Genomic DNA, 16,490 nt, shown 5'->3' with positions numbered 1-16,490 from the left:
TTAATTGGATTAGACCATAAATGTTGACCAATACTGACTATGACCATGCCAGCTTGAATGCACCCGATCTCGTCCGATCTCGGAAGTTAAGCAACGTCGGGATTGGTTAGTACTTGGTTGGGTGACCGCCTAGGAATACCAATTGTCGTAGGCAAAATATGATTTATTTAAGTTTTTACTTTTTTAAATAGATTAGACATAAAATGTTGAGAAATACTGCTTACGACCGTACCAGGTTGAATGCACCCGATCTCGTCCGATCTCGGAAGTTAAGCAACGTCGGGATTGGTTAGTACTTGGATGGGTGACCGCATAGGAATTCCAATTGTCATAGGCAAAATATGATTCATAAAATATATTTAAATGTTAACATTTTTAAAGATTTTAGACCAATAAATGTTGACCAATACTGTCTACGACCACACCAGGTTGAATGCACCCGATCTCGTCCGATCTTGGAAGTTAAGCAACTTTGGGATTGGTTAGTACTTGGATGGGTGACCGCCTAGGAATACCAATTGTCATAGGCAAAATATGATTTTTAAAATATATTTAAATGTTAACATTTTTAAAGATTTTAGACCAAAAAATGTTGACCAATACTGTCTACGACCATACCAGGTTGAATGCACCCGATCTCGTCCGATCTCGGAAGTTGAGCAACGTCGGGATTGGTTAGTACTTGGATGGGTGACCGCCTAGGAATACCAATTGTCGTAGGCAAAATATGATTTATTTAAGTTTTTACTTTTTTAATTAGATTAGACATAAAATGTTGAGAAATACTGCTTACGACCATACCAGGTTGAATGCACCCGATCTCGTCCGATCTCGGAAGTTAAGCAACGTCGGGATTGGTTAGTACTTGGATGTGTGACCGCATAGGAATTCCAATTGTCATAGGCAAAATATGATTCATAAAATATATTTAAATGTTAACATTTTTAAAGATTTTAGACCAAAAAATATTGACCAATACTGTCTACGACCACACCAGGTTGAATGCACCCGATCTCGTCCGATCTTGGAAGTTAAGCAACTTTGGGATTGGTTAGTACTTGGATGGGTGACCGCCTAGGAATACCAATTGTCATAGGCAAAATATGATTTTTTAAATATATTTAAATGTTAACATTTTTAAAGATTTTAGACCAAAAAATGTTGACCAATACTGTCTACGACCATACCAGGTTGAATGCACCCGATCTCGTCCGATCTCGGAAGTTAAGCAACATCGGGATTGGTTGCTACTTGGATGGGTGACCGCATAGGAATACCAATTGTCGTAGGCAAAATATGATTTATTTAAGTTTTTACATTTTTAAATAGATTAGACCATACATGTTGACCAATACTTTCTACGACCATACCAGGTTGAATGCACCCGATCTCGTCCGATCTTGGAAGTTAAGCAACTTTGGGATTGGTTAGTACTTGGATGGGTGACCGCCTAGGAATACCAATTGTCATAGGCAAAATATGATTTTTTAAATATATTTAAATGTTAACATTTTTAAAGATTTTAGACCAAAAAATGTTGACCAATACTGTCTACGACCATACCAGGTTGAATGCACCCGATCTCGTCCGATCTTGGAAGTTAAGCAACTTTGGGATTGGTTAGTACTTGGATGGGTGACCGCCTAGGAATACCAATTGTCATAGGCAAAATATGATTTTTAAAATATATTTAAATGTTAACATTTCTAAAGATTTTAGACCAAAAAATATTGACCAATACTGCCTACGACCATACCAGGTTTAATGCACCCGATCTCGTCCGATCTCGGATGTTAAGCAACATCGGGATTGGTTGCTACTTGGATGGGTGACGGGCCTAGGAACACCAATTGTCATAGGCAAAATATGATTTTTAAAATATATTTAAATGGTAAAATTTTTAAAGATTTTAGACCAAAAAATGTTGACCAATACTGTCTACGACCATACCAGGTTGAATGCACCCGATCTCGTCCGATCTCGGAAGTTAAGCAACATCGGGATTGGTTGCTACTTGGATGGGTGACCGCCTAGGAATACCATTTGTCGTAGGCACAATATGATTTATTTAAGTTTTTACATTTTTAAATATATTAGACCATACATGTTGACCAATACTTTCTACGACCATACCAGGTTGAATGCACCCGATCTCGTCCGATCTCGGAAGTTAAGCAACGTCGGGATTGGTTAGTACTTGGATGGGTGATCGCCTAGGAATACCAATTGTCGTAGGCAAAATATGATTTATTTAAGTTTTTACATTTTTAAATAGATTAGACCATAAATGTTGAGCAATACCGACTACGACCATACCAGGTTGAATGCACCCGATCTCGTCCGATCTCGGAAGTTAAGCAACGTCGGGATTGGTTAGTACTTGGATGGGTGACCGCCTAGGAATACCAATTGTCGTAGGCTAAATATGATTTATTCAAGTTTTTACATTTTTAAATAGATTAGACCAAAATATGTTGACCAATACTGGCTACGACCATACCAGGTTGAATGCACCCGATCTCGTCCGATCTCGGAAGTTAAGCAACGTCGGGATTGATAGTACTTGGATGGGTGACCGCACAGGAATTACTATTGTCATAGGCAAAATATGATTTTTAAAATATATTTAAATGTTAACATTTTTAAAGATTTTAGACCAAAAAATGTTGACCAATACTGTCTACGACCATACCAGGTTGAATGCACCCGATCTCGTCCGATCTCGGAAGTTAAGCAACGTCGGGATTGATAGTACTTGGATGGGTGACCGCACAGGAATTACTATTGTCATAGGCAAAAAATGATTTTTAAAATATATTTAATCGTTTAAATTTTTAAAGAATTCCGACCAAAAAATGTTGGCCAATACTGTCTGCGACCATACCAGGTTGAATGCACCCGATCTCCTCCGATGTCGGAAGTTAAGCAACGTCGTGATTGGTTGGTACTTGGATGGGTGACCGCCTAGGAATACCAATTGTCGTTGGCAAAATATGATTTATTAAAGTTTTTACTTTTTTAAATAGATTAGACCATAAATGACATAAAATGTTGAGAAATACTGCTTATGACCATACCAGGTTGAATGCACCCGATCTCGTCCGATCTCGGAAGTTAAGCAACGTCTGGTTTGATAGTACTTGGATGGGTGACCGCACAGGAATTACTATTGTCATAGGCAAAAAATGATTTTTAAAATATATTTAATCGTTTACATTTTTAAAGAATTCCTACCAAAAAATGTTGGCCAATACTGTCTGCGACCATACCAGGTTGAATGCACCCGATCTCCTCCGATCTCGGAAGTTAAGCAACGTCGTGATTGGTTGGTACTTGGATGGGTGACCGCCTAGGAATACCAATTGTCGTTGGCAAAATATGATTTATTAAAGTTTTTACTTTTTTAATTAGATTAGACATAAAATGTTGAGAAATACTGCTTTCGATCATACCAGGTTGAATGCACCCGATCTCGTCCGATCTCGGATGTTAAGCAACGTCGGGATTGGTGAGTACTTGGATGGGTGACCGCCTAGGAATACCAATTGTCGTAGGCACAATATGATGTATTTAAGTTTTTACATTTTTAAATAGATTAGACCATAAATGTTGACCAATACTGTCTACGACCATACCAGGTTGAATGCACCCGATCTCGTCCGATCTCGGAAGTTAAGCAACGTCGGGATTGGATAGTACTTGGATGGCTGACCGCCTAGGAATACCAATTGTCGTAGGCACAATATGATTTATTTAAGTTTTTACATTTTTAAATAGATTAGACCATAAATGTTGACCAATACTGACTACGACCATACCAGGTTGAATGCACCCGATCCCGTCCGATCTCGGAAGTTAAGCAACGTCGGGATTGGTTAGTAATTGGATGGGTGACCGCCTAGGAATACCAATTGTCGTAGGCAATATATGATTTATTTAAGTTTTTACATTTTTAAATAGATTAGACCAAAAAATGTTGAGCAATACTGCCTTCGACCATACCATGTTGAATGCACCCGATCTCGTCCGATCTCGGAAGTTAAGCAACGTCGGGATTGGTTAGTACTTGGATGGGTGACCGCCTAGGAATACCAATTGTCGTAGGCAATATATGATTTATTTAAGTTTTTACATTTTTAAATAGATTAGACCAAAAAATGTTGAGCAATACTGCCTTCGACCATACCATGTTGAATGCACCCGATCTCGTCCGATCTCGGAAGTTAAGCAACGTCGGGATTGGTTAGTACTTGGATGGGTGACCGCCTAGGAATACCAATTGTCGCAGGCAAAATATGATTTATTTAAGTTTTTATTCTTTTAAATATATTTAAATGTTAACATTTTTAAAGATTTTAGACCAAAAAATGTTGACCAATACTGTCTACGACCATACCAGGTTGAAAGCACCCGATCTCGTCCGATCTCGGAAGTTAAGCAACGTCGGGATTGGTTAGTACTTGGATGGGTGACCGCCTAGGAATACCAATTGTCGTAGGCAAAATATGATTTATTCAAGTTTTTACATTTTTAAATAGATTAGACCAAAAAATGTTGACCAATACTGGCTACGACCATACCAGGTTGAAAGCACCCGATCTCGTCCGATCTCGGAAGTTAAGCAACGTCTGGATTGGTTAGTACTTGGATGGGTGACCGCCTAGGAATACCAATTGTCGTAGGCACAATATGATTTATTTAAGTTTTTACATTTTTAAATAGATTAGACCATAAATGTTGACCAATACTGTCTACGACCATACCAGGTTGAATGCACCCGATCTCATCCGATCTCGGAAGTTAAGCAACGTCGGTATTGGTTAGTACTGGGATGGGTGACCGCCTAGGAATACCAATTGTCGTAGGCTAAATATGATTTATTCAAGTTTTTACATTTTTAAATAGATTTGACCAAAATATGTTGACCAATACTGGCTACGACCATACCAGGTTGAATGCACCCGATCTCGTCCGAGTTCGGAAGTTAAGCAACTTCGGGATTGGTTAGTACTTGGATGGGTGACCGCCTAGGAATACCAATTGTCGTAGGCACAATATGATTTATTTAAGTTTTTACATTTTTAAATAGATTAGACCATAAATGTTGACCAATACCGACTACGACCATACTAGGTTGAATGCACCCGATCTCGTCCGATCTCGGAAGTTAAGCAACGTCGGGATTGGTTAGTACTTGGATGGGTGACCGCCTAGGAATACCAATTGTCGTAGGCTAAATATGATTTATTCAATTTTTACATTTTTAAATAGATTAGACCAAAATTTGTTGACCAATACTGACTACGACCATACCAGGTTGAATGCACCCGATATCGTCCGATCTCGGAAGTTAAGCAACGTCGGGATTGGTTAGTACTAGGTTGGGTGACCGCCTAGGAATACCAATTGTCGTAGGCAAAATATGATTTATTTAAGTTTTTACTTTTTTAAATAGATTAAACATAAAATGTTGAGAAATACTGCTTACGACCATACCAGGTTGAATGCACCTGATCTCGTCCGATCTCGGAAGTTAAGCAACGTCGGGATTGGATGGTACTTGGATGGCTGACCGCCTAGGAATACCAATTGTCGTAGGCACAATATGATTTATTTAAGTTTTTACATTTTTAAATAGATTAGACCATAAATGTTGAGCAATACTGCCTTCGACCATACCATGTTGAATGCACCCGATCTCGTCCGATCTCGGAAGTTAAGCAACGTCGGGATTGGTTAGTACTTGGATGGGTGACCGCCTAGGAATACCAATTGTCGTAGTCAATATATGATTTATTTAAGTTTTTACATTTTTAAATAGATTAGACCAAAAAATGTTGAGCAATACTGCCTTCGACCATACCATGTTGAATGCACCCGATCTCGTCCGATCTCGGAAGTTAAGCAACGTCGGGATTGGTTAGTACTTGGATGGGTGAACTCCTAGGAATACCAATTGTCGTAGGCAAAATATGATTTATTTAAGTTTTTATTCTTTTAAATATATTTAAATGTTAACATTTTTAAAGATTTTAGACCAAAAAATGTTGACCAATATTGTCTACGACCATACCAGGTTGAAAGCACCCGATCTCGTCCGATCTCGGAAGTTAAGCAACGTCGGGATTGGTTAGTACTTGGATGGGTGAACTCCTAGGAATACCAATTGTCGTAGGCAAAATATGATTTATTTAAGTTTTTATTCTTTTAAATATATTTAAATGTTAACATTTTTAAAGATTTTAGACCAAAAAATATTGACCAATACTGTCTACGACCACACCAGGTTGAATGCACCCGATCTCGTCCGATCTTGGAAGTTAAGCAACTTTGGGATTGGTTAGTACTTGGATGGGTGACCGCCTAGGAATACCAATTGTCATAGGCAAAATATGATTTTTTAAATATATTTAAATGTTAACATTTTTAAAGATTTTAGACCAAAAAATGTTGACCAATACTGTCTACGACCATACCAGGTTGAATGCACCCGATCTCGTCCGATCTCGGAAGTTAAGCAACATCGGGATTGGTTGCTACTTGGATGGGTGACCGCATAGGAATACCAATTGTCGTAGGCAAAATATGATTTATTTAAGTTTTTACATTTTTAAATAGATTAGACCATACATGTTGACCAATACTTTCTACGACCATACCAGGTTGAATGCACCCGATCTCGTCCGATCTTGGAAGTTAAGCAACTTTGGGATTGGTTAGTACTTGGATGGGTGACCGCCTAGGAATACCAATTGTCATAGGCAAAATATGATTTTTTAAATATATTTAAATGTTAACATTTTTAAAGATTTTAGACCAAAAAATGTTGACCAATACTGTCTACGACCATACCAGGTTGAATGCACCCGATCTCGTCCGATCTTGGAAGTTAAGCAACTTTGGGATTGGTTAGTACTTGGATGGGTGACCGCCTAGGAATACCAATTGTCATAGGCAAAATATGATTTTTAAAATATATTTAAATGTTAACATTTCTAAAGATTTTAGACCAAAAAATATTGACCAATACTGCCTACGACCATACCAGGTTTAATGCACCCGATCTCGTCCGATCTCGGATGTTAAGCAACATCGGGATTGGTTGCTACTTGGATGGGTGACGGGCCTAGGAACACCAATTGTCATAGGCAAAATATGATTTTTAAAATATATTTAAATGGTAAAATTTTTAAAGATTTTAGACCAAAAAATGTTGACCAATACTGTCTACGACCATACCAGGTTGAATGCACCCGATCTCGTCCGATCTCGGAAGTTAAGCAACATCGGGATTGGTTGCTACTTGGATGGGTGACCGCCTAGGAATACCATTTGTCGTAGGCACAATATGATTTATTTAAGTTTTTACATTTTTAAATATATTAGACCATACATGTTGACCAATACTTTCTACGACCATACCAGGTTGAATGCACCCGATCTCGTCCGATCTCGGAAGTTAAGCAACGTCGGGATTGGTTAGTACTTGGATGGGTGATCGCCTAGGAATACCAATTGTCGTAGGCAAAATATGATTTATTTAAGTTTTTACATTTTTAAATAGATTAGACCATAAATGTTGAGCAATACCGACTACGACCATACCAGGTTGAATGCACCCGATCTCGTCCGATCTCGGAAGTTAAGCAACGTCGGGATTGGTTAGTACTTGGATGGGTGACCGCCTAGGAATACCAATTGTCGTAGGCTAAATATGATTTATTCAAGTTTTTACATTTTTAAATAGATTAGACCAAAATATGTTGACCAATACTGGCTACGACCATACCAGGTTGAATGCACCCGATCTCGTCCGATCTCGGAAGTTAAGCAACGTCGGGATTGATAGTACTTGGATGGGTGACCGCACAGGAATTACTATTGTCATAGGCAAAATATGATTTTTAAAATATATTTAAATGTTAACATTTTTAAAGATTTTAGACCAAAAAATGTTGACCAATACTGTCTACGACCATACCAGGTTGAATGCACCCGATCTCGTCCGATCTCGGAAGTTAAGCAACGTCGGGATTGATAGTACTTGGATGGGTGACCGCACAGGAATTACTATTGTCATAGGCAAAAAATGATTTTTAAAATATATTTAATCGTTTAAATTTTTAAAGAATTCCGACCAAAAAATGTTGGCCAATACTGTCTGCGACCATACCAGGTTGAATGCACCCGATCTCCTCCGATGTCGGAAGTTAAGCAACGTCGTGATTGGTTGGTACTTGGATGGGTGACCGCCTAGGAATACCAATTGTCGTTGGCAAAATATGATTTATTAAAGTTTTTACTTTTTTAAATAGATTAGACCATAAATGACATAAAATGTTGAGAAATACTGCTTATGACCATACCAGGTTGAATGCACCCGATCTCGTCCGATCTCGGAAGTTAAGCAACGTCTGGTTTGATAGTACTTGGATGGGTGACCGCACAGGAATTACTATTGTCATAGGCAAAAAATGATTTTTAAAATATATTTAATCGTTTACATTTTTAAAGAATTCCTACCAAAAAATGTTGGCCAATACTGTCTGCGACCATACCAGGTTGAATGCACCCGATCTCCTCCGATCTCGGAAGTTAAGCAACGTCGTGATTGGTTGGTACTTGGATGGGTGACCGCCTAGGAATACCAATTGTCGTTGGCAAAATATGATTTATTAAAGTTTTTACTTTTTTAATTAGATTAGACATAAAATGTTGAGAAATACTGCTTTCGATCATACCAGGTTGAATGCACCCGATCTCGTCCGATCTCGGATGTTAAGCAACGTCGGGATTGGTGAGTACTTGGATGGGTGACCGCCTAGGAATACCAATTGTCGTAGGCACAATATGATGTATTTAAGTTTTTACATTTTTAAATAGATTAGACCATAAATGTTGACCAATACTGTCTACGACCATACCAGGTTGAATGCACCCGATCTCGTCCGATCTCGGAAGTTAAGCAACGTCGGGATTGGATAGTACTTGGATGGCTGACCGCCTAGGAATACCAATTGTCGTAGGCACAATATGATTTATTTAAGTTTTTACATTTTTAAATAGATTAGACCATAAATGTTGACCAATACTGACTACGACCATACCAGGTTGAATGCACCCGATCCCGTCCGATCTCGGAAGTTAAGCAACGTCGGGATTGGTTAGTAATTGGATGGGTGACCGCCTAGGAATACCAATTGTCGTAGGCAATATATGATTTATTTAAGTTTTTACATTTTTAAATAGATTAGACCAAAAAATGTTGAGCAATACTGCCTTCGACCATACCATGTTGAATGCACCCGATCTCGTCCGATCTCGGAAGTTAAGCAACGTCGGGATTGGTTAGTACTTGGATGGGTGACCGCCTAGGAATACCAATTGTCGTAGGCAATATATGATTTATTTAAGTTTTTACATTTTTAAATAGATTAGACCAAAAAATGTTGAGCAATACTGCCTTCGACCATACCATGTTGAATGCACCCGATCTCGTCCGATCTCGGAAGTTAAGCAACGTCGGGATTGGTTAGTACTTGGATGGGTGACCGCCTAGGAATACCAATTGTCGCAGGCAAAATATGATTTATTTAAGTTTTTATTCTTTTAAATATATTTAAATGTTAACATTTTTAAAGATTTTAGACCAAAAAATGTTGACCAATACTGTCTACGACCATACCAGGTTGAAAGCACCCGATCTCGTCCGATCTCGGAAGTTAAGCAACGTCGGGATTGGTTAGTACTTGGATGGGTGACCGCCTAGGAATACCAATTGTCGTAGGCAAAATATGATTTATTCAAGTTTTTACATTTTTAAATAGATTAGACCAAAAAATGTTGACCAATACTGGCTACGACCATACCAGGTTGAAAGCACCCGATCTCGTCCGATCTCGGAAGTTAAGCAACGTCTGGATTGGTTAGTACTTGGATGGGTGACCGCCTAGGAATACCAATTGTCGTAGGCACAATATGATTTATTTAAGTTTTTACATTTTTAAATAGATTAGACCATAAATGTTGACCAATACTGTCTACGACCATACCAGGTTGAATGCACCCGATCTCATCCGATCTCGGAAGTTAAGCAACGTCGGTATTGGTTAGTACTGGGATGGGTGACCGCCTAGGAATACCAATTGTCGTAGGCTAAATATGATTTATTCAAGTTTTTACATTTTTAAATAGATTTGACCAAAATATGTTGACCAATACTGGCTACGACCATACCAGGTTGAATGCACCCGATCTCGTCCGAGTTCGGAAGTTAAGCAACTTCGGGATTGGTTAGTACTTGGATGGGTGACCGCCTAGGAATACCAATTGTCGTAGGCACAATATGATTTATTTAAGTTTTTACATTTTTAAATAGATTAGACCATAAATGTTGACCAATACCGACTACGACCATACTAGGTTGAATGCACCCGATCTCGTCCGATCTCGGAAGTTAAGCAACGTCGGGATTGGTTAGTACTTGGATGGGTGACCGCCTAGGAATACCAATTGTCGTAGGCTAAATATGATTTATTCAATTTTTACATTTTTAAATAGATTAGACCAAAATTTGTTGACCAATACTGACTACGACCATACCAGGTTGAATGCACCCGATATCGTCCGATCTCGGAAGTTAAGCAACGTCGGGATTGGTTAGTACTAGGTTGGGTGACCGCCTAGGAATACCAATTGTCGTAGGCAAAATATGATTTATTTAAGTTTTTACTTTTTTAAATAGATTAAACATAAAATGTTGAGAAATACTGCTTACGACCATACCAGGTTGAATGCACCTGATCTCGTCCGATCTCGGAAGTTAAGCAACGTCGGGATTGGATGGTACTTGGATGGCTGACCGCCTAGGAATACCAATTGTCGTAGGCACAATATGATTTATTTAAGTTTTTACATTTTTAAATAGATTAGACCATAAATGTTGAGCAATACTGCCTTCGACCATACCATGTTGAATGCACCCGATCTCGTCCGATCTCGGAAGTTAAGCAACGTCGGGATTGGTTAGTACTTGGATGGGTGACCGCCTAGGAATACCAATTGTCGTAGTCAATATATGATTTATTTAAGTTTTTACATTTTTAAATAGATTAGACCAAAAAATGTTGAGCAATACTGCCTTCGACCATACCATGTTGAATGCACCCGATCTCGTCCGATCTCGGAAGTTAAGCAACGTCGGGATTGGTTAGTACTTGGATGGGTGAACTCCTAGGAATACCAATTGTCGTAGGCAAAATATGATTTATTTAAGTTTTTATTCTTTTAAATATATTTAAATGTTAACATTTTTAAAGATTTTAGACCAAAAAATGTTGACCAATATTGTCTACGACCATACCAGGTTGAAAGCACCCGATCTCGTCCGATCTCGGAAGTTAAGCAACGTCGGGATTGGTTAGTACTTGGATGGGTGACCGCCTAGGAATACCAATTGTCGTAGGCAAAATATGATTTATTCAAGTTTTTACATTTTTAAATAGATTAGACCAAAAAATGTTGACCAATACTGGCTACGACCATACCAGGTTGAATGTACCCGATCCCGTCCGATCTCGGAAGTTAAGCAACGTCGGGATTGGTTAGTACTTGGATGGGTGACCGCCTAGGAATACCAATTGTCGTAGGCAATATATGATTTATTTAAGTTTTTACATTTTTAAATAGATTAGACCAAAAAATGTTGAGCAATACTGCCTTCGACCATACCATGTTGAATGCACCCGATCTCGTCCGATCTCGGAAGTTAAGCAACGTCGGGATTGGTTAGTACTTGGATGGGTGACCGCCTAGGAATACCAATTGTCGTAGGCACAATATGATTTATTTAAGTTTTACATTTTTAAATAGATTAGACCAAAAAATGTTGACCAATACTGTCTACGACCATACCAGGTTGAAAGCACCCGATCTCGTCCGATCTCGGAAGTTAAGCAACGTCGGGATTGGTTAGTACTTGGATGGGTGACCGCCTAGGAATACCAATTGTCGTAGGCAAAATATGATTTATTCAAGTTTTTACATTTTTAAATAGATTAGACCAAAAAATGTTGACCAATACTGGCTACGACCATACCAGGTTGAAAGCACCCGATCTCGTCCGATCTCGGAAGTTAAGCAACGTCTGGATTGGTTAGTACTTGGATGGGTGACCGCCTAGGAATACCAATTGTCGTAGGCACAATATGATTTATTTAAGTTTTTACATTTTTAAATAGATTAGACCATAAATGTTGACCAATACTGTCTACGACCATACCAGGTTGAATGCACCCGATCTCATTCGATCTTGGAAGTTAAGCAACGTCGGGATTGGTTAGTACTTGGATGGGTGACCGCCTAGGAATACCAATTGTCGTAGGCTAAATATGATTTATTCAAGTTTTTACATTTTTAAATAGATTAGACCAAAATATGTTGACCAATACTGGCTACGACCATACCAGGTTGAATGCACCCGATCTCGTCCGATCTCGGAAGTTAAGCAACTTCGGGATTGGTTAGTACTTGGATGGGTGACCGCCTAGGAATACCAATTGTCGTAGGCACAATATGATTTATTCAAGGTTTTACATTTTTAAATAGATTAGTCCATAAATGTTGACCAATACCGACTACGACCATACCAGGTTGAATGCACCCGATCTCGTCCGATCTCGGAAGTTAAGCAACGTCGGGATTGGTTAGTACTTGGATGGGTGACCGCCTAGGAATACCAATTGTCGTAGGCTAAATATGATTTATTCAATTTTTACATTTTTAAATAGATTAGACCAAAATTTGTTGACCAATACTGACTACGACCATACCAGGTTGAATGCACCCGATATCGTCCGATCTCGGAAGTTAAGCAACGTCGGGATTGGTTAGTACTTGGATGGGTGACCGCCTAGGAATACCAATTGTCGTAGGCAAAATATGATTTATTTAAGTTTTTAATTTTTTAAATAGATTAGACATAAAATGTTGAGAAATACTGCTTACGACCATACCAGGTTGAATGCACCTGATCTCGTCCGATCTCGGAAGTTAAGCAACGTCGGGATTGGTTAGTACTTGGATGGGTGACCGCATAGGAATTCCAATTGTCATAGGCAAAATATGATTTATAAAATATATTTAAATGTTAACATTTTTAAAGATTTTAGACCAAAAAATGTTGACCAATACTGTCTACGACCATACAAGTTTGAATGCACCCGATCTCGTCCGATCTCGGAAGTTAAGCAACGTCGGGATTGGTTAGAACTTGGATGGGTGACCGCCTAGGAATACCAATTGTCATAGGCAAAATATGATTTTGAAAATATATTTAATCGTTTACATTTTTAAAGAGTTCAGACCAAAAAATGTTGACCAATACTGCCTACGACCATTCCAGGTTGAATGCACCCGATCTCGTCCGATCTCGGAAGTTAAGCAACGTCGGGATTGGTTAGTACTTGGATGGGTGACCGCCTAGGAATACCAATTGTCGTAGGCAATATATGATTTATTTAAGTTTTTACATTATTTAAATAGATTAGACCAAAAATGTTGAGCAATACTGCCTTCGACCATACCATGTTGAATGCACCCGATCTCGTCCGATCTCGGAAGTTAAGCAACGTCGGGATTGGTTAGTACTTGGATGGGTGACCGCCTAGGAATACCAATTGTCGTAGGCTAAATATGATTTATTCAAGTTTTTACATTTTTAAATAGATTAGACCATAAATGTTGACCAATACCGACTACGACCATACCAGGTTGAATGCACCCGATCTCGTCCGATCTCGGAAGTTAAACAACGTCGGGATTGGTTAGTACTTGGATGGGTGACCGCCTAGGAATACCAATTGTCGTAGGCTAAATATGATTTATTCAATTTTTACATTTTTAAATAGATTAGACCAAAATTTGTTGACCAATACTGACTACGACCATACCAGGTTGAATGCACCCGATATCGTCCGATCTCGGAAGTTAAGCAACGTCGGGATTGGTTAGTACTTGGATGGGTGACCGCCTAGGAATACCAATTGTCGTAGGCAAAATATGATTTATTTAAGTTTTTACTTTTTTAAATAGATTAGACACAAAATGTTGAGAAATACTGCTTACGACCATACCAGGTTGAATGCACCCGATCTCGTCCGATCTCGGAAGTTAAGCAACGTCGGGATTGGTTAGTACTTGGATGGGTGACCGCATAGGAATTCCAATTGTCATAGGCAAAATATGATTTATCAAATATATTTAAAAGTTAACATTTTTAAAGATTTTAGACCAAAAAATGTTGACCAATACTGTCTACGACCATACCAGGTTGAATGCACCCGATCTCGTCCGATCTCGGAAGTTAAGCAACGTCGGGATTGGTTAGTACTTGGATGGGTGACCGCATAGGAATTCCAATTGTCATAGGCAAAATATGATTTATAAAATATATTTAAAAGTTAACATTTTTAAAGATTTTAGACCAAAAAATGTTGACCAATACTGTCTACGACCATACCAGGTTGAATGCACCCGATCTCCTTCGATCTCGGAAGTTAAGCAACGTCTGGATTGGTTGGTTCTTGGATGGGTGACCGCCTAGGAATACCAATTGTCATAGGAAAAAATGTCATTTTTTAAATTTAAACATTTTCAAAGATTTTAGACCAAAAAATGTTGACGAATACTGTCTACGACCATACCAGGTTGAATGCACCCGATCTCGTCCGATCTCGGAAGTTAAGCAACGTCGGGATTGGTGAGTACTTGGATGGGTGACCGCCTAGGAATACCAATTGTCGTAGGCAAAATATGATTTATTTAATTTTTACATTTTTTATAGATTAGACCAAAAAATGTTGTGCAATACTGACTACGACCATACCAGGTTGAATGCACCCGATCTCGTCCGATCTCGGAAGTTAAGCAACGTCGGGATTGGTTGGTACTTGGATGGGTGACCGCCTAGGAATACCAATTGTCATAGGCAAAATATGATTTTTAATATATATTTAAATGTTAACACTTTTAAAGATTTTAGACCAAAAAATGTTGACCAATACTGTCTACGACCATACCAGGTTGAATGCACCTGATCTCGTCCGATCTTGGAAGATAAGCAACGTCGGGATTGGTTGGTACTTGGATGGGTGACCGCCTAGGAATACCAATTGTCATAGGAAAAATATGATTTTTAAAATTTATTTAAATTTCAACATTTTCAAAGATTTTAGACCAAAAAATGTTGACCAATACTGTCTACGACCATACCAGGTTGAATGCACCCGATCTCGTCCGATCTCGTAAGTTAAGCAACGTCGGGATTGGTGAGTACTTGGATGGGTGACCGCCTAGGAATACCAATTGTAGTAGGCAAAATATGATTTATTTAAGTTTTTACATTTTTAAATAGATTAGATCATAAATGTTGACCAATACTGACTACGACCATACCAGGTTGAATGCACCCGATCTCGTCCGATCTCGGAAGTTAAGCAACGTCGGGATTGGTTGGTACTTGGATGGGTGACCGCCTAGGGATACCAATTGTCGTAGGCAATATATGATTTATTTAAGTTTTTTAATTTTTAAATAGATTAGACCAAAAAATGTTGACCAATACTGGCTACGACCATACCAGGTTGAATGCACCCGATCTCGTCCGATCTCGGAAGTTAAGCAACGTCGGGATTGGTTAGTACTTGGATGGGTGACCGCCTAGGAATACCAATTGTCGTAGGCAATATATGATTTATTTAAGTTTTTACATTTTTAAATAGATTAGACCAAAACATGTTGACCAATACTGTCTACGACCATACCAGGTTGAATGCACACGATCTCGTACGATCTCGGAAGTTAAGCAACGTCGGGATTGGTTAGTACTTGGATGGGTGACCGCCTAGGAATACCAATTGTCGTAGGCAATATATGATTTATTTAAGTTTTTTAATTTTTAAATAGATTAGACCAAAAAATGTTGACCAATACTGTCTACGACCATACCAGGTTGAATGCACCTGATCTCGTCCGATCTTGGAAGATAAGCAACGTCGGGATTGGTTGGTACTTGGATGGGTGACCGCCTAGGAATACCAATTGTCATAGGAAAAATATGATTTTTAAAATTTATTTAAATTTCAACATATTCAAAGATTTTAGACCAAAAAATGTTGACCAATACTGGCTACGACCATACCAGGTTGAATGCACCCGATCTCGTCCGATCTCGGAAGTTAAGCAACGTCGGGATTGGTTAGTACTTGGATGGGTGACCGCCTAGGAATACCAATTGTCGTAGGCAATATATGATTTATTTAAGTTTTTACATTTTTAAATAGATTAGACCAAAACATGTTGACCAATACTGTCTACGACCATACCAGGTTGAATGCACACGATCTCGTACGATCTCGGAAGTTAAGCAACGTCGGGATTGGTTAGTACTTGGATGGGTGACCGCCTAGGAATACCAATTGTCGTTGGCAATA

General features: G+C 38.7%; 47 non-coding genes and 41 pseudogenes across 47 annotated transcripts; all 88 read left to right on the top strand.

Annotated features, from left to right (window-relative positions):
* Positions 1–35: 35 nt before the first annotated feature.
* Positions 36–154, top strand: LOC146150788 (5S ribosomal RNA; annotated as a pseudogene).
* A 64-nt stretch (positions 155–218) lies between these two features.
* LOC146150787 (5S ribosomal RNA) lies at positions 219–337 on the top strand (annotated as a pseudogene).
* Positions 338–411: 74 nt separating this feature from the next.
* Positions 412–530, top strand: LOC146150786 (5S ribosomal RNA; annotated as a pseudogene).
* Positions 531–604: 74 nt separating this feature from the next.
* Positions 605–723, top strand: LOC146150785 (5S ribosomal RNA). The gene has a single exon (XR_014497271.1). It is a non-coding gene; the product is annotated as a 5S ribosomal RNA (ribosomal RNA).
* Positions 724–787: 64 nt separating this feature from the next.
* Positions 788–906, top strand: LOC146150784 (5S ribosomal RNA; annotated as a pseudogene).
* A 74-nt stretch (positions 907–980) lies between these two features.
* On the top strand, positions 981–1,099 carry LOC146150783 (5S ribosomal RNA; annotated as a pseudogene).
* A 74-nt stretch (positions 1,100–1,173) lies between these two features.
* Positions 1,174–1,292, top strand: LOC146150782 (5S ribosomal RNA; annotated as a pseudogene).
* A 64-nt stretch (positions 1,293–1,356) lies between these two features.
* Positions 1,357–1,475, top strand: LOC146150781 (5S ribosomal RNA; annotated as a pseudogene).
* Positions 1,476–1,549: 74 nt separating this feature from the next.
* Positions 1,550–1,668, top strand: LOC146150780 (5S ribosomal RNA). Its single transcript, XR_014497226.1, has one exon. It is a non-coding gene; the product is annotated as a 5S ribosomal RNA (ribosomal RNA).
* A 74-nt stretch (positions 1,669–1,742) lies between these two features.
* Positions 1,743–1,862, top strand: LOC146150779 (5S ribosomal RNA; annotated as a pseudogene).
* A 74-nt stretch (positions 1,863–1,936) lies between these two features.
* Positions 1,937–2,055, top strand: LOC146150778 (5S ribosomal RNA; annotated as a pseudogene).
* Positions 2,056–2,119: 64 nt separating this feature from the next.
* Positions 2,120–2,238, top strand: LOC146150777 (5S ribosomal RNA). The gene has a single exon (XR_014497743.1). It is a non-coding gene; the product is annotated as a 5S ribosomal RNA (ribosomal RNA).
* Positions 2,239–2,302: 64 nt separating this feature from the next.
* Positions 2,303–2,421, top strand: LOC146150776 (5S ribosomal RNA). The gene has a single exon (XR_014495612.1). It is a non-coding gene; the product is annotated as a 5S ribosomal RNA (ribosomal RNA).
* A 65-nt stretch (positions 2,422–2,486) lies between these two features.
* Positions 2,487–2,604, top strand: LOC146150775 (5S ribosomal RNA; annotated as a pseudogene).
* A 74-nt stretch (positions 2,605–2,678) lies between these two features.
* On the top strand, positions 2,679–2,796 carry LOC146150774 (5S ribosomal RNA; annotated as a pseudogene).
* Positions 2,797–2,870: 74 nt separating this feature from the next.
* On the top strand, positions 2,871–2,989 carry LOC146150773 (5S ribosomal RNA; annotated as a pseudogene).
* A 74-nt stretch (positions 2,990–3,063) lies between these two features.
* Positions 3,064–3,181, top strand: LOC146150772 (5S ribosomal RNA; annotated as a pseudogene).
* Positions 3,182–3,255: 74 nt separating this feature from the next.
* LOC146150771 (5S ribosomal RNA) lies at positions 3,256–3,374 on the top strand (annotated as a pseudogene).
* A 64-nt stretch (positions 3,375–3,438) lies between these two features.
* On the top strand, positions 3,439–3,557 carry LOC146150770 (5S ribosomal RNA; annotated as a pseudogene).
* Positions 3,558–3,621: 64 nt separating this feature from the next.
* LOC146150769 (5S ribosomal RNA) lies at positions 3,622–3,740 on the top strand. Its single transcript, XR_014496896.1, has one exon. It is a non-coding gene; the product is annotated as a 5S ribosomal RNA (ribosomal RNA).
* A 64-nt stretch (positions 3,741–3,804) lies between these two features.
* LOC146150768 (5S ribosomal RNA) lies at positions 3,805–3,923 on the top strand. Its single transcript, XR_014497054.1, has one exon. It is a non-coding gene; the product is annotated as a 5S ribosomal RNA (ribosomal RNA).
* A 65-nt stretch (positions 3,924–3,988) lies between these two features.
* LOC146150767 (5S ribosomal RNA) lies at positions 3,989–4,107 on the top strand. Its single transcript, XR_014495452.1, has one exon. It is a non-coding gene; the product is annotated as a 5S ribosomal RNA (ribosomal RNA).
* Positions 4,108–4,172: 65 nt separating this feature from the next.
* On the top strand, positions 4,173–4,291 carry LOC146150766 (5S ribosomal RNA). The gene has a single exon (XR_014495636.1). It is a non-coding gene; the product is annotated as a 5S ribosomal RNA (ribosomal RNA).
* Positions 4,292–4,382: 91 nt separating this feature from the next.
* On the top strand, positions 4,383–4,501 carry LOC146150765 (5S ribosomal RNA). Its single transcript, XR_014495219.1, has one exon. It is a non-coding gene; the product is annotated as a 5S ribosomal RNA (ribosomal RNA).
* A 65-nt stretch (positions 4,502–4,566) lies between these two features.
* LOC146150764 (5S ribosomal RNA) lies at positions 4,567–4,685 on the top strand. The gene has a single exon (XR_014498449.1). It is a non-coding gene; the product is annotated as a 5S ribosomal RNA (ribosomal RNA).
* Positions 4,686–4,749: 64 nt separating this feature from the next.
* LOC146150763 (5S ribosomal RNA) lies at positions 4,750–4,868 on the top strand. The gene has a single exon (XR_014495766.1). It is a non-coding gene; the product is annotated as a 5S ribosomal RNA (ribosomal RNA).
* A 65-nt stretch (positions 4,869–4,933) lies between these two features.
* On the top strand, positions 4,934–5,052 carry LOC146150762 (5S ribosomal RNA). The gene has a single exon (XR_014497582.1). It is a non-coding gene; the product is annotated as a 5S ribosomal RNA (ribosomal RNA).
* A 64-nt stretch (positions 5,053–5,116) lies between these two features.
* Positions 5,117–5,235, top strand: LOC146150761 (5S ribosomal RNA). The gene has a single exon (XR_014496614.1). It is a non-coding gene; the product is annotated as a 5S ribosomal RNA (ribosomal RNA).
* Positions 5,236–5,299: 64 nt separating this feature from the next.
* Positions 5,300–5,418, top strand: LOC146150760 (5S ribosomal RNA; annotated as a pseudogene).
* Positions 5,419–5,482: 64 nt separating this feature from the next.
* Positions 5,483–5,601, top strand: LOC146150759 (5S ribosomal RNA; annotated as a pseudogene).
* Positions 5,602–5,665: 64 nt separating this feature from the next.
* On the top strand, positions 5,666–5,784 carry LOC146150758 (5S ribosomal RNA). The gene has a single exon (XR_014496830.1). It is a non-coding gene; the product is annotated as a 5S ribosomal RNA (ribosomal RNA).
* Positions 5,785–5,849: 65 nt separating this feature from the next.
* Positions 5,850–5,968, top strand: LOC146150757 (5S ribosomal RNA). Its single transcript, XR_014497792.1, has one exon. It is a non-coding gene; the product is annotated as a 5S ribosomal RNA (ribosomal RNA).
* Positions 5,969–6,059: 91 nt separating this feature from the next.
* LOC146150756 (5S ribosomal RNA) lies at positions 6,060–6,178 on the top strand. The gene has a single exon (XR_014497402.1). It is a non-coding gene; the product is annotated as a 5S ribosomal RNA (ribosomal RNA).
* Positions 6,179–6,269: 91 nt separating this feature from the next.
* LOC146150755 (5S ribosomal RNA) lies at positions 6,270–6,388 on the top strand (annotated as a pseudogene).
* A 74-nt stretch (positions 6,389–6,462) lies between these two features.
* Positions 6,463–6,581, top strand: LOC146150754 (5S ribosomal RNA; annotated as a pseudogene).
* Positions 6,582–6,645: 64 nt separating this feature from the next.
* Positions 6,646–6,764, top strand: LOC146150753 (5S ribosomal RNA; annotated as a pseudogene).
* Positions 6,765–6,838: 74 nt separating this feature from the next.
* Positions 6,839–6,957, top strand: LOC146150752 (5S ribosomal RNA). The gene has a single exon (XR_014497225.1). It is a non-coding gene; the product is annotated as a 5S ribosomal RNA (ribosomal RNA).
* Positions 6,958–7,031: 74 nt separating this feature from the next.
* LOC146150751 (5S ribosomal RNA) lies at positions 7,032–7,151 on the top strand (annotated as a pseudogene).
* A 74-nt stretch (positions 7,152–7,225) lies between these two features.
* Positions 7,226–7,344, top strand: LOC146150750 (5S ribosomal RNA; annotated as a pseudogene).
* A 64-nt stretch (positions 7,345–7,408) lies between these two features.
* LOC146150749 (5S ribosomal RNA) lies at positions 7,409–7,527 on the top strand. The gene has a single exon (XR_014497742.1). It is a non-coding gene; the product is annotated as a 5S ribosomal RNA (ribosomal RNA).
* Positions 7,528–7,591: 64 nt separating this feature from the next.
* Positions 7,592–7,710, top strand: LOC146150748 (5S ribosomal RNA). Its single transcript, XR_014495611.1, has one exon. It is a non-coding gene; the product is annotated as a 5S ribosomal RNA (ribosomal RNA).
* A 65-nt stretch (positions 7,711–7,775) lies between these two features.
* Positions 7,776–7,893, top strand: LOC146150747 (5S ribosomal RNA; annotated as a pseudogene).
* Positions 7,894–7,967: 74 nt separating this feature from the next.
* LOC146150746 (5S ribosomal RNA) lies at positions 7,968–8,085 on the top strand (annotated as a pseudogene).
* A 74-nt stretch (positions 8,086–8,159) lies between these two features.
* Positions 8,160–8,278, top strand: LOC146150745 (5S ribosomal RNA; annotated as a pseudogene).
* A 74-nt stretch (positions 8,279–8,352) lies between these two features.
* On the top strand, positions 8,353–8,470 carry LOC146150744 (5S ribosomal RNA; annotated as a pseudogene).
* Positions 8,471–8,544: 74 nt separating this feature from the next.
* Positions 8,545–8,663, top strand: LOC146150743 (5S ribosomal RNA; annotated as a pseudogene).
* Positions 8,664–8,727: 64 nt separating this feature from the next.
* Positions 8,728–8,846, top strand: LOC146150742 (5S ribosomal RNA; annotated as a pseudogene).
* Positions 8,847–8,910: 64 nt separating this feature from the next.
* On the top strand, positions 8,911–9,029 carry LOC146150741 (5S ribosomal RNA). Its single transcript, XR_014496895.1, has one exon. It is a non-coding gene; the product is annotated as a 5S ribosomal RNA (ribosomal RNA).
* A 64-nt stretch (positions 9,030–9,093) lies between these two features.
* Positions 9,094–9,212, top strand: LOC146150740 (5S ribosomal RNA). Its single transcript, XR_014497053.1, has one exon. It is a non-coding gene; the product is annotated as a 5S ribosomal RNA (ribosomal RNA).
* A 65-nt stretch (positions 9,213–9,277) lies between these two features.
* Positions 9,278–9,396, top strand: LOC146150739 (5S ribosomal RNA). Its single transcript, XR_014495451.1, has one exon. It is a non-coding gene; the product is annotated as a 5S ribosomal RNA (ribosomal RNA).
* Positions 9,397–9,461: 65 nt separating this feature from the next.
* LOC146150738 (5S ribosomal RNA) lies at positions 9,462–9,580 on the top strand. Its single transcript, XR_014495635.1, has one exon. It is a non-coding gene; the product is annotated as a 5S ribosomal RNA (ribosomal RNA).
* A 91-nt stretch (positions 9,581–9,671) lies between these two features.
* LOC146150737 (5S ribosomal RNA) lies at positions 9,672–9,790 on the top strand. The gene has a single exon (XR_014495206.1). It is a non-coding gene; the product is annotated as a 5S ribosomal RNA (ribosomal RNA).
* Positions 9,791–9,855: 65 nt separating this feature from the next.
* On the top strand, positions 9,856–9,974 carry LOC146150736 (5S ribosomal RNA). Its single transcript, XR_014498448.1, has one exon. It is a non-coding gene; the product is annotated as a 5S ribosomal RNA (ribosomal RNA).
* A 64-nt stretch (positions 9,975–10,038) lies between these two features.
* LOC146150735 (5S ribosomal RNA) lies at positions 10,039–10,157 on the top strand. Its single transcript, XR_014495765.1, has one exon. It is a non-coding gene; the product is annotated as a 5S ribosomal RNA (ribosomal RNA).
* Positions 10,158–10,222: 65 nt separating this feature from the next.
* Positions 10,223–10,341, top strand: LOC146150734 (5S ribosomal RNA). The gene has a single exon (XR_014497581.1). It is a non-coding gene; the product is annotated as a 5S ribosomal RNA (ribosomal RNA).
* Positions 10,342–10,405: 64 nt separating this feature from the next.
* LOC146150733 (5S ribosomal RNA) lies at positions 10,406–10,524 on the top strand. Its single transcript, XR_014496613.1, has one exon. It is a non-coding gene; the product is annotated as a 5S ribosomal RNA (ribosomal RNA).
* A 64-nt stretch (positions 10,525–10,588) lies between these two features.
* Positions 10,589–10,707, top strand: LOC146150732 (5S ribosomal RNA; annotated as a pseudogene).
* A 64-nt stretch (positions 10,708–10,771) lies between these two features.
* On the top strand, positions 10,772–10,890 carry LOC146150731 (5S ribosomal RNA; annotated as a pseudogene).
* Positions 10,891–10,954: 64 nt separating this feature from the next.
* Positions 10,955–11,073, top strand: LOC146150730 (5S ribosomal RNA). Its single transcript, XR_014496829.1, has one exon. It is a non-coding gene; the product is annotated as a 5S ribosomal RNA (ribosomal RNA).
* A 65-nt stretch (positions 11,074–11,138) lies between these two features.
* LOC146150729 (5S ribosomal RNA) lies at positions 11,139–11,257 on the top strand. Its single transcript, XR_014497791.1, has one exon. It is a non-coding gene; the product is annotated as a 5S ribosomal RNA (ribosomal RNA).
* A 91-nt stretch (positions 11,258–11,348) lies between these two features.
* Positions 11,349–11,467, top strand: LOC146150728 (5S ribosomal RNA). The gene has a single exon (XR_014495195.1). It is a non-coding gene; the product is annotated as a 5S ribosomal RNA (ribosomal RNA).
* A 65-nt stretch (positions 11,468–11,532) lies between these two features.
* Positions 11,533–11,651, top strand: LOC146150727 (5S ribosomal RNA). Its single transcript, XR_014496461.1, has one exon. It is a non-coding gene; the product is annotated as a 5S ribosomal RNA (ribosomal RNA).
* A 65-nt stretch (positions 11,652–11,716) lies between these two features.
* LOC146150726 (5S ribosomal RNA) lies at positions 11,717–11,835 on the top strand. Its single transcript, XR_014495450.1, has one exon. It is a non-coding gene; the product is annotated as a 5S ribosomal RNA (ribosomal RNA).
* A 64-nt stretch (positions 11,836–11,899) lies between these two features.
* LOC146150725 (5S ribosomal RNA) lies at positions 11,900–12,018 on the top strand. The gene has a single exon (XR_014495184.1). It is a non-coding gene; the product is annotated as a 5S ribosomal RNA (ribosomal RNA).
* A 65-nt stretch (positions 12,019–12,083) lies between these two features.
* Positions 12,084–12,202, top strand: LOC146150724 (5S ribosomal RNA). Its single transcript, XR_014498447.1, has one exon. It is a non-coding gene; the product is annotated as a 5S ribosomal RNA (ribosomal RNA).
* A 64-nt stretch (positions 12,203–12,266) lies between these two features.
* Positions 12,267–12,385, top strand: LOC146150723 (5S ribosomal RNA). The gene has a single exon (XR_014496165.1). It is a non-coding gene; the product is annotated as a 5S ribosomal RNA (ribosomal RNA).
* Positions 12,386–12,450: 65 nt separating this feature from the next.
* LOC146150722 (5S ribosomal RNA) lies at positions 12,451–12,569 on the top strand. The gene has a single exon (XR_014495445.1). It is a non-coding gene; the product is annotated as a 5S ribosomal RNA (ribosomal RNA).
* Positions 12,570–12,633: 64 nt separating this feature from the next.
* Positions 12,634–12,752, top strand: LOC146150721 (5S ribosomal RNA). The gene has a single exon (XR_014495610.1). It is a non-coding gene; the product is annotated as a 5S ribosomal RNA (ribosomal RNA).
* A 64-nt stretch (positions 12,753–12,816) lies between these two features.
* On the top strand, positions 12,817–12,935 carry LOC146150720 (5S ribosomal RNA; annotated as a pseudogene).
* Positions 12,936–12,999: 64 nt separating this feature from the next.
* Positions 13,000–13,118, top strand: LOC146150719 (5S ribosomal RNA; annotated as a pseudogene).
* Positions 13,119–13,192: 74 nt separating this feature from the next.
* On the top strand, positions 13,193–13,311 carry LOC146150718 (5S ribosomal RNA; annotated as a pseudogene).
* Positions 13,312–13,385: 74 nt separating this feature from the next.
* LOC146150717 (5S ribosomal RNA) lies at positions 13,386–13,504 on the top strand. The gene has a single exon (XR_014495662.1). It is a non-coding gene; the product is annotated as a 5S ribosomal RNA (ribosomal RNA).
* Positions 13,505–13,569: 65 nt separating this feature from the next.
* Positions 13,570–13,688, top strand: LOC146150716 (5S ribosomal RNA). Its single transcript, XR_014495337.1, has one exon. It is a non-coding gene; the product is annotated as a 5S ribosomal RNA (ribosomal RNA).
* Positions 13,689–13,752: 64 nt separating this feature from the next.
* LOC146150715 (5S ribosomal RNA) lies at positions 13,753–13,871 on the top strand. The gene has a single exon (XR_014495893.1). It is a non-coding gene; the product is annotated as a 5S ribosomal RNA (ribosomal RNA).
* A 64-nt stretch (positions 13,872–13,935) lies between these two features.
* Positions 13,936–14,054, top strand: LOC146150714 (5S ribosomal RNA; annotated as a pseudogene).
* Positions 14,055–14,118: 64 nt separating this feature from the next.
* On the top strand, positions 14,119–14,237 carry LOC146150713 (5S ribosomal RNA). Its single transcript, XR_014497837.1, has one exon. It is a non-coding gene; the product is annotated as a 5S ribosomal RNA (ribosomal RNA).
* A 74-nt stretch (positions 14,238–14,311) lies between these two features.
* Positions 14,312–14,430, top strand: LOC146150712 (5S ribosomal RNA). The gene has a single exon (XR_014497695.1). It is a non-coding gene; the product is annotated as a 5S ribosomal RNA (ribosomal RNA).
* A 74-nt stretch (positions 14,431–14,504) lies between these two features.
* LOC146150711 (5S ribosomal RNA) lies at positions 14,505–14,623 on the top strand (annotated as a pseudogene).
* A 65-nt stretch (positions 14,624–14,688) lies between these two features.
* LOC146150710 (5S ribosomal RNA) lies at positions 14,689–14,807 on the top strand. Its single transcript, XR_014495864.1, has one exon. It is a non-coding gene; the product is annotated as a 5S ribosomal RNA (ribosomal RNA).
* A 63-nt stretch (positions 14,808–14,870) lies between these two features.
* On the top strand, positions 14,871–14,989 carry LOC146150709 (5S ribosomal RNA; annotated as a pseudogene).
* Positions 14,990–15,063: 74 nt separating this feature from the next.
* Positions 15,064–15,182, top strand: LOC146150708 (5S ribosomal RNA; annotated as a pseudogene).
* A 74-nt stretch (positions 15,183–15,256) lies between these two features.
* Positions 15,257–15,375, top strand: LOC146150707 (5S ribosomal RNA; annotated as a pseudogene).
* A 64-nt stretch (positions 15,376–15,439) lies between these two features.
* Positions 15,440–15,558, top strand: LOC146150706 (5S ribosomal RNA; annotated as a pseudogene).
* Positions 15,559–15,623: 65 nt separating this feature from the next.
* LOC146150705 (5S ribosomal RNA) lies at positions 15,624–15,742 on the top strand. The gene has a single exon (XR_014496211.1). It is a non-coding gene; the product is annotated as a 5S ribosomal RNA (ribosomal RNA).
* A 65-nt stretch (positions 15,743–15,807) lies between these two features.
* LOC146150704 (5S ribosomal RNA) lies at positions 15,808–15,926 on the top strand. Its single transcript, XR_014498416.1, has one exon. It is a non-coding gene; the product is annotated as a 5S ribosomal RNA (ribosomal RNA).
* A 65-nt stretch (positions 15,927–15,991) lies between these two features.
* On the top strand, positions 15,992–16,110 carry LOC146150703 (5S ribosomal RNA; annotated as a pseudogene).
* Positions 16,111–16,184: 74 nt separating this feature from the next.
* LOC146150702 (5S ribosomal RNA) lies at positions 16,185–16,303 on the top strand. Its single transcript, XR_014496210.1, has one exon. It is a non-coding gene; the product is annotated as a 5S ribosomal RNA (ribosomal RNA).
* A 65-nt stretch (positions 16,304–16,368) lies between these two features.
* Positions 16,369–16,487, top strand: LOC146150701 (5S ribosomal RNA; annotated as a pseudogene).
* The last annotated feature ends 3 nt before the right edge of the window (positions 16,488–16,490 follow it).

This window comes from Ascidiella aspersa, chromosome 4 (genome assembly GCF_963924565.1).
Source record: "Ascidiella aspersa chromosome 4, kaAscAspe10.2, whole genome shotgun sequence".
NCBI classification, from domain to species: Eukaryota; Metazoa; Chordata; class Ascidiacea; order Phlebobranchia; family Ascidiidae; genus Ascidiella; species Ascidiella aspersa.
The sequence above is the reverse complement of the archived record's forward strand: the minus strand, read 5'-3'. Positions and strand labels throughout refer to the sequence as shown.